We start from the raw sequence: 10,090 nt of genomic DNA, 5'->3' as shown, positions 1-10,090 counted from the left end.
TTTACTTTATCAAGTCTTAACTGTGAACCCTAAAATCCTCTTAAGTCAACAAAGAGACTGCCATTTATTTTATCAGACTATAAATCCAGTCCCAAGGAAGATAAGTGCAATGTGTCATTGATAAATGATGGAACTGAGGAGAGCTATTTTCCAGCCATAACCGGTTCCTCCAATCCTGACAGCATTGTCCTCCGAAGCACAGCCTCTGCCAGGGCTGCACTGGGCCTTTTAAACAGAGCAGGGCTGCAGCATAACCTGGTGTGGAGAGGAAAGCAGCTCAAGCACTCGCACATGGGCCAGGAGCAGGTACCATGCCCCAGGAACCCTGCTGGATCCCCCAGCTAGCCCATGGGTCACTGTCATATTTTCTGAAAAACCCCTTCACCAGGATTTCTTCTCCTGGAAAGATGAAAAGCCTCAGAGAAAAAAATGATATTATCTCATTTGCTTCTCCTGTGTTTGCTGCTTTGAAATGTGTTCAGGAGATTGTTTACCAACTGGTCACTGTTTGATTGGTTCCATGCGAATTGTTTTTACTTAATGACCAATCACCATCAGCTGTGTCAGACTCTGAGGAGTCAGTCACGAGTTTTTCATTATCATTCTTGTTAAGCCTTCTGTCTGTATCCTTTCTCCTTCTTTAGTATACTTTTAGTATAGCATTCTTTAATATAATATAATTACATAAAATAATAAATCAGCCTTCTAAGAACATGGACCCAGATTCACTAATCTCTCACCTCATCCTGGAGACCCTCGCAAACTCAACACCCATGGATGCCCAGAAGTGAGTGGGTATGTTCAAACAGCTGGAAATATCAGAACAAATGTGCTTGTGCAGCCCCTCTCAGGCTGTTCAGGACCAGAAATTCAGCTTCAGGAGAGATTCTATGGTTCCTGCAATCACCAGATCCACTCCCTTGGAAGATGCTAAGATGAAGTCAGCCTAGAGAGATCTGGACTGGCTGGATTGATGGGATAAGGCCAGCTGTGTGAGGTTCAACAAAGGGAAGTAAAAGGTCCTGTGCCTGGGTCACACAGCCCCACACAGCACTACAGGCTGGGGCAGAGTGGCTGGAAATCTGCCCAGGGGAAAAGGACCTGCAGGTGCTGGTCAAAGCAGCTGAAAACGAGCCAGGTGTGCCCAGATGGCCAAGGAGACCAATGGCAGCTGCTCTGTATCAGCAATGGTGTGTCCAGCAGGAGCAGGGCTGTGGTTGGCCCCTTGTGCTCAGCACTGGTGAGGCCACACCTGCAACACTGGGCTCAGTTTGGGGCCCCTCACAACCAGAAAGACATTGAGGGGCTGGAGCATGTCCAGAGAAGGGCAACAGAGCTGTGAAGGGTCCGGAGCACAGGTCCTATGAGGAGCAGCTGAGGGAGCTGGGGGTGTTTAACCTACAGAAAAGGACATTCAGAGGAGACCTCAGACTCTCAGAAAAAGGAGGGTGTAGTGAGGTCTAGCTCAGTCCCTTCTCCCAAGTCACAAGCCATAGGACAAGGTCTTAAGATTATCAGGGTAGGTTTAGATTGGATATTAGGGAAAAAACTATTCACCAAAAGGGTTGTCAGGCACTGGAACAGGCTGCCAAGGGAAATGGTGGAGTCAGCAGCCCTGGAGGTGTTTAAAAGACGCGTAGATGTGGCACTTAGGGACAAGTTAGCTGTGGACCTGGCAGTGCTGGGTTAATGGCTGGACATGATGATCCTAGAGGTCTTCTTCAGTCTAAACAATTGCTGATTCTATGATTCAATCCTGTTTAATTTATGAGATTTGATGTGATGATAGGCCAACCTATCCAACCTGAGGGCAATGGCCCTTTGCGCCCATATGCAAAGCAAAATACCTGAAGTCATTACTTGCTGGAGCAGATAGCCTCTGCTATATCATGTCATCGTGCAGACTGTCAAAATAAATGGCTTTGAAAGATCTGGTAGAAGATACCAGGGGAGAGGCAAACAGATGGCTCAGATGGGAAAAAACAAACTTCATCAGAGCTCTGATTTGAGCTCACGGTGTCTTGATTGTTTCCTTGGACCTGGCTTTTCAAGGGCTTGTAGACCCTGCATAGACAAACTGACCTGCCTGCAGGTGAGCTGAAATAGCACAAAGAGAGAGTCCGGACCCTGTGTGAGAAATCTGCTGCCTCACTGCTGCTGCTTCACTCAGCCCTGTGTGCAGCTCCAGCCCCCAGGCTCTGACTGTGCTTGCTAGGAGTGACTTTGGTGGCACCTTGCAGCAGCAAGCTTGGTCCCTTTCTTTGAACCAGGCATGGAAGGGGCAGGCAACACCACTGGCCTGGATTACCCCCACCTGAGCACCATGCCTGCGTCCTGGGTGTTGGATCCAAACACAGGGACTCTGACTGAACTCTCTCTGGCAGCAGATATGAATGACTTAGTGATAAATAATTCCTTCCCTGCCCTTTGAAATCCATATGCTGCTGATAACTCAGCTATTGAGTCATATTGGAAAAGAGTGGAGACCTTTTGCTCTGCCAGCTCTTGTTTTAAGCCTAACTGCTAGTTCAATGCAGCCATGAATTTTTGCCTCCTTGCACACAATATTTTGCTATCTAAAGCAGGAAAAGCATGAGGAAAAAAAAACCCTCATCCTAGAAGGAAATTAGCATCCTGCAGCCTAATAACCCATTCTCTGCATCACATGCAGGGTGGTGTAATTAAAGCCATAAAATATTCAGAATTGATCTCCCCATTTGGAAGATACACTTGCAAGAAAACTAATGATGGCTGCTGCTGTGCGCCTAGGAGAGGATCTCTCCCCCAGAAGGCTTTCTCTCCCTAGGAATCCTGCTGCTTCTATCCTGCATTTTCCAGGGGAGATGAAGGGCAGATAATCTGGGCATCAAATACATTCAGTTCCTGCCCAGTCCCAGCAAGAGGGGTCACAGCTCAACACCTCAAAATTTGAGGTGAGCTGTTCTCCTGAAATAAGCTCCTGGAGAACAAAGCTGCCCAGAGCTTATCCAAGACCAGCAGCATGTCCTGCACAGCACATCCTGCACAGCAGTCCCAGCCCCTGCTCACCCCTCAGCAGTGACAGAACTCATCACCAAAGCAAGGGGCACCCAGGGCTCGCAGATCAGCGACTCCTGCCCACAGACTCCCAGTGCTTGTGGAATTGGCCCCAGCTCCCACGAGGCTGATGATTTACCAATGCCCCCCCGTGGCACAGTGACATTTGCAGGTCTCCTCTTGCCCTGCCAGTAGCAGGACTGTATTAAATTTCCTGCCTGTGACTTCTGCTAGGCAAAAAACACTGCCCCAATCAAGGATTTTGTTTTGATGGTCTTGGTTGCATTCTGTAAGTGTGAAAGTCTCTTCAAGTCTGTTATGTTCCCTATAGAAGCAGGACAATTTCCCTATTTTAGAAAGTTTTAAAAGAAGGATGAGAAGTCAAAATAAAAAACCTTTTAAGCAGAGTTGATTGACAACAGTGTTTTAAACTGCGCAGTAAACAGAAGTATCTGATCTGCTTTAAGAAGATATCTTTAAACTCTGTATTACTATTTTTTTTTGTGTTCTCTGCTTTGTACCCCTACTTCAGCCACTGCAGTGACAGCTTTACCATGTCTCATCCTTCTTGAGGGCAGGGTTATGAAGCTCCTTGTACAACCAAGTGTCTCAGAACCATTTGGTAGGACATCTCCAGACTGGTGCCTCCTACCAAGTCTCCACCCACCTCATCCCAAGAGAGAAGATGAGGAGCCCTGTAGCCAGGCCTATATCTGCTGCACTAGACCTGCTGCAAAATATCACTTATCCCAACCTATTACATGGAACAAAACTCATTACTAAAACCCTGGACATCAGAGCCAGTAACTACAGAATTTACAATATAACCCAGTAGCTTCTCCCACTATATTCCATTCTGAGAACCAGATATTCTTCTAGAATGTGTAGCTAAGAGAGCAAATGCAGCCTGATATCCACCCTGCAGCCAGCTCTGAGCTAGAAGAAAACTATTCCCACAATTCAGCTTAATTTTGTTTCCTGTCTGTTTCAAAAAAATAAAAAGCTCTCTTGTAGAAAACATTGGATGACTCCCCTTGATTTACAGCTAGAGCCTTTAGGAGATGTAAGTAAGAAGTAATTATGACCTCCTTCTTAAATGTCTTGCTTCTGAAAGCCAAAACCAATCTGAATAAAAAATTAATTGATCAATATTCTCCCACCATTTTTCGCCAATTAAGCCTGTAAGTTAGTGCACCTTAAATAATGTGCCAGAGCAAAGGTTTCATGGGCTCAGCCTTGGCTGTTCACCTGTGAAAATTAAATATGCTTAATTTTTATGTGATAACAATTATGTAACTTATTTTTGGAAGTAAATAATTCAGCACTGATGAGAGTCACAACACAGAAGAGCGGACTGTACCTGTGTTTTGCCTCCTGATAAGGGGCAGTTTTCCTGTCCCTTTGAATGACTGCAGGACCAGCATTAACCTCTGCAAGCATCTTGAGAGAGAAATATAAAATAGCCCTCCCAGCAAAGCTAAATTCCAGTGCCAGCTGACATTTGTTTCTTTTTATCTGTACATTTGTCTAATTAAGAAGATACAGTGCTGTTTTAATTTTCATATAAACTCTTAACTTCAATGGGGATGCATTCTGCAAACCAAACAAGGATTTATTAAGATAATAAAGCAAGCACTTCATAAAAATTTAAATGCCTGCTCTGAGCATCTTTTTTTTGTGGCATCAAGAGGCCAAACTGGGGGAAGGATCTGCAGCAAACCACTTCAGCAAGCTCCTGCCCAGGCGCATGTGTGAGGTCTGTGTGCGCAGGGGGAGCTCCCCATATCTGAGGCCACTTGTCCCCACAGCACCTAGATCTCAGCAGGATTGTAGCTGTGTGCCAGCTTTGCACCTTTTTGAGCACAGGGGTGCCCTGGTTCAAATTAATGGATTCATTTACAAGGACCTTGGCTGGGGGGAAGGCATATTAGTTTCCCTTGCTTGTGCTGCATCGTCTGTTTATAACAACACAGTTAATCAAAGGAAGGGGAGATGAAGATCTTTTTTTGCCAGTGTGGCAGGAAAGAACGTGAAGCTTTAATTGACCCCTTGAGAGACAAAGCGAAAAGCTTGTGGAATGAGTCGAATTTTTAACACAAGGGCATGTTTTCCTTCCAGATCTGCTCTAGACACTAAAAGGAAGGGTCGTGCTCCCAGCTCCCTGCTGCCCTGGGTGCAGCTGCTGCACCACCTCCTTACCTGAATCGTTTCAGAAGCAATGCTGCTATTAATGCCTCAGGGTAATGACTCACAGTAATCCCTTAAACCCCGTAATTGAAAGAAAAAATGGCCACTGCTGACTAATGATTTTGAGGCTGGGGCATAATTAATTGACTTCTGGATAAGGTGCCTGAGGATTTTAACGTGGTTTGTAGCTTTGCCTCACTTGTCTGGGCTCTGCAAGCTGTTCCCAAAGGCAACATGCCCTGGATCAGCCAGGAAAATGATATCCAGGTCCTTTGAGACCAGGGCTGGGAGGGGGACAGGGATGTCCCATGTGATGTGTCCTCTATCCTTCCCAATACGTGGAGGTACCAAGGTGGATTTAGAAGTCACAACACTGGCAGGCTCCCAGCAGGAGAGTGAGGAGGGACCATGGTCCTTGTGACTGAATCAAAATTGTGCAAATTTAAAGAGGCTGAGAGAAGGGACCATATAGTACATCTGATTGTCTGGGGTTTTTTTTAAGGAGGGCTGAAAAATTCCAAACTCAGCATTTAGAAATATGGGGAAAGAGGAAAGGATTCTCAAAAATACTCAAAATGCGATGAGAAGTTCCTGCAGAGAACTGGTGAAGTGTCCCTGCAATTCCACAGGCTTTTATCTGGCAAGCTCTTCTAGTTACCTCTAGCAAATCAGGTTTTCCCCCTCCACTTTATTTCTGGTGGGGAGAGAGACCAAAAGGCTGAAAATACACGTTACAGCACAGGGCAGAAAAGGACAAGCTTCCCACTCTCTCCTCCTTCCCTGGCCATGACTTACAGCAAGATTGCACAAAACTGATGACAGGCAGGGATTATCTGGCTGGCCCAATGAGGAAAGATGTGCTCAGGGGTAGTTTGTTACAGCAAGACCTGACCATGTTGGCCCTCCACAAAATGAACAGCAGGTTCCAGTGGTGAAGGTTACTGAGGATTGCTACAATTTGTTCCCAGTGCAATGCGAACTCTGCATCTCCTTTCTTTCCACTCTCCTGGTAAATCTGAAATGCAGAAGCAGCATTTTCCTCAGTGACCACAGAAGTCAATAGGCTACCACAAGTCCCAGCTGATAATTGATGTTTTAACACATGGAAATTCCTAAAGGAGATAAGCCTATAGCTTTCAAATGCAATATTGAGGAATCACACTAGCCAAAAAAAAGAACAGATGATCTGCTTGCAATTTGCACAATCACTCTGCAGATGTGGACACGTATGTGAAAACAATGAAAAAAAGTGGGTTTAGATAGAGGCAATGGCTTCTTTACAACTAAGATCTTTTACTTCTAAAAATCTTTCTGCTCTGCTCTTCATACCACTGCAGCTCCAACAGAACTATCATAAATAATAAACATCATAAGCCATGTGGCAAGAAAATCTAAACAGCACCATAGCTGCTCATCACTTGACTTAAAATATTCTAGCTGGATTTTCTCTCTGCTGTAACAAACATTACGTTTTTCCTCTTCTTCTCAAATAACTGTGACACAACCACAATGCAAGAAAGTTCCCTGCAAGCCCCCAGCATTATGCAGCCTCATTAGGAGCTTTGATTATTTATTTGGCACATCTCCAGCTTGCCTGAGTGGCTGAGTCTGTCAGTCCTGGGCGCTGATTCATATCGCCAGTGGTTCATACAGCTCAAGTGCCAAAGGCAAGCCAAAGGGCAAAGTCAAAATAGGTAATGGCATCAGCTGGGAAAAGTAACCAATGCACGTCATGGCAGTGACCTCATGATGACCCCACTGAGCTGATTTTTTAATGGGAGGCACTGAAAATGAAGATTTCATGCCTAGGGATGTATTGATAACTTCATGGAAATGACCGCAGCCCTGCACTCTTCTTCTGTCAGCTGTCCTTTTAATGATTGCTAATCTTGTTTAAAGACAAGAAAAACTGCAGCTTACTTGCATAGTCTGGGTCTACAGGGAGGTTTCATTTCATTCTTCCCTTCCTTCCTCTGAAGTACCAGATGCTACACAGGATTAGAGAGCAGTTTGAACTAGAATGCAAAAAAATAGCCTTAAGAAACATTTGCATTGCCTTAAAAGTCCTCTTGGAACCAGACATCCACATTTTGGTCCTCATTTGAACCAGCTATTTTTTCCTCCACTGCAGCAGTGTTAAGGAGATTGACTGAAAGTCAGCAAAGTTGTCTTACAGATAATGCCCCTGGGACAAAAGACCAAGATCTTCAGGTTTTAGTCAGCAGGACAGAAACACACCTTCAGCCTTGTCTGGAAGCGCCCAGTTTTGATCTCTGTATCTTATACTAGAGGAAAAACCAGCCCACTCTTCATATTGTGGGAATCAATTTTTGTAGAAACGTTTCCTCTGACTTTTTAGATCAAATCCTCACCTAGAAATTCTTCCCCACCATGCCAAAATATAAGCAATGAATATTATTGCCAAAGGAAGCAACAGATGAATAATAATAGCTTTATTTTTAACTTATCCCTTAAAAAGTATAAGGACCCCAAAGCTGTTCCGCGGGAGTTATACTTTACCACCACTGAGTAAATGGAGATTTTTTTGGTTTATGAAGCCAAACCATCCATATTCATGTCAAAAACATAGAGTTCCTGTCAAAAAGGCTTTAATCAGACACAAAGCAGAATGTAGGTTACTCTTACACCAATAGCTCCTGATATGGTGATCTAAAAAATGTCATAGCAACCAGTCCTGCAACGAGCTGGATTTTCCCTGAGTCCTATCAACAACTCAAATCACGTCTTGGTATTCAGGCCAGAGCAAGGAACCAGCCCCATGGACTGCCAGCACCCTCCTCTTCAACTGGTAAGTTCCTAAGTTGCCTTTTAAGAGGAGGAAAAAAAATTAAGTAAAAAAAAAACAGGAGGAATTTCAACTGCAAATGTTCTTTCCACTGGTGTTAAGCTGTACATGAAAGTTGGAGCATTATGTTCAGAATCTAGCCTTTGAGAGGGCAAGTTCTCCACTCCAAGGGGTTGCTGGGATGGGATTTGGCTCCAGGTACAACATCCTTCCTGGCTGTCAGACTTCTTAGCACCATTAAAGACTAGCTGGCTGTGCTGTGACCTTCCCAACATAGCAGCTTGTAGCAGAGCCCACCAAAGCTCTTGAGGGACCAGCACCAGAGAACTCTCCACCTGGAGGGTCATGACCTGGACATTTCAGGAGAACTAGAAATGTTTGTGTTGCATACAACTGATGCAGCACAGTGTGACCATGATGAGGCCTCAAAGAGAGGAGCCCAGGTGTTCTCCAGCCACAGAGCATCCTACAGCAAGGCACGGTGTTATGGCTGCCAGCACATCTTCAAAAAGCACTCTGGGACTCTACTGCTCCAGCAGCCAGGCAAAGCAGCTTTTCCCACATTGTGTTTGCCTGTGTTTCCTCCCCAGTCTGTCCTTCACACTGCAATCAGCCTTCAGACACCCCTCATCTCCTTGAGACTCAGATTCCCATCTCTTCACATGCACACCGTGTACTCCTTGTACTCCGCTGGGGACAAGGAGAAAAGCGGAAGGGGTCCTATCCCCCTTCAGGAAATGCTAATTAGATTATTCCAACCTGCTCCCTTCAAAATGTACTGTTATGGACCAATAAATTGCACACCCAGAGGTGACATTCCCCAAATAAACGATTACTTAAGGATTAGTCACGCAGCTGTACGAAGGCCCATGGCTGGCTTTGCAGGAAGGATTATTGGAGCACACATGAATACAGATGACTCAAGCAGCCAGGACAGGGACCCATCTTCCACTTCAGCTGGGTATAAAGCTTCAGGTCTGTCTAGCTGTATTTGGCATCTCCTAGGCACACTTACAGCACTGCAGCTGGTAATTACGAAAGAAAGGGAATCCTCCGCAAAAAGAAAGAGCGACAAACTGAAAAAAGTGTTTGGCTTCCTGAAAAGATCTTGATCAACGCACTTAAAATTCTTCCCCCTCCAACTGGCAGTTTCTGAAGGACAGTGGAAAGACAAGAAGGTTCTGAGGCATTTTCAGCAGCAGAATTCATACGGGTACCCAGGGAGCTCTTGGAGCAGCCTGAGCACACGGGCCTCAGGCTGCACAGCAAACTCCTCTCCAAAGGGCCATTCTCAGAGAGAGCTGAAGCTGGGGAGTTTCTGTTCTCCTTCAAAACCAGGAGCTGCACTCCCTCTAAGAAAAACTGTTCCTTGCAAGTGCATAATTCATATTTTAGCCTTGAAGGGGTGAAAAGAAATGCTACAGCTGACTTCCCTAAAGGTTTCAAATCAACCCCATTATCTGTTACATTAATAATTGCAGCTTTTAGCATAGTGAAGCCCAGCAGTTTCTTAGGATGCAGCAGATGCCCTTTGATTGCTCTGCTTTTTTTTCTATTGCTAATTTAGGATAATGGTTGGACTTGATGATCTTAGAGATCTTTTCCAGCCTTAATGATTCTATGACTCTATTTATTACTTCCAGGACATTGATGGGACATTTCTGCCTTTTTTTGTTTTTGGAAGGAGACGATGGGGGCAGATATGACACTGGCTGAGGCAGTGTCAGAGGCAAAAGGCAGAGGCAAAAGTTCTCCAAGCAAAGACACCTGCAGCCTGCCTCCACCTAAACCCATAATCACTCCCTACTTGTCTTAGGACCCACAGAATCATGAATAAGACTTACAGAACAAGCAAAAGGCCTTACTTTTATCAAGACTACTTTACTTTCCTAATTTCAAACACTTTGTCAACAAAAACTGCTGAAAAAACAGCAGATGACCGGGAAAACTTGATTATTCGCTGTTTCCTTTCCGCCTCATCTGTTTTTCCTTCGTCCGCAGGTCTTTCCCACGTCGGCTCGCTCCCGCAGGGCACGGGGGATGTGTCCCCGGCCGGCAGCT

This window comes from Geospiza fortis, unplaced genomic scaffold, assembly GCF_000277835.1.
Source record: "Geospiza fortis unplaced genomic scaffold, GeoFor_1.0 scaffold130, whole genome shotgun sequence".
Classification (NCBI taxonomy): domain Eukaryota; kingdom Metazoa; phylum Chordata; class Aves; order Passeriformes; family Thraupidae; genus Geospiza; species Geospiza fortis.
The sequence above is the reverse complement of the archived record's forward strand: the minus strand, read 5'-3'. Positions refer to the sequence as shown.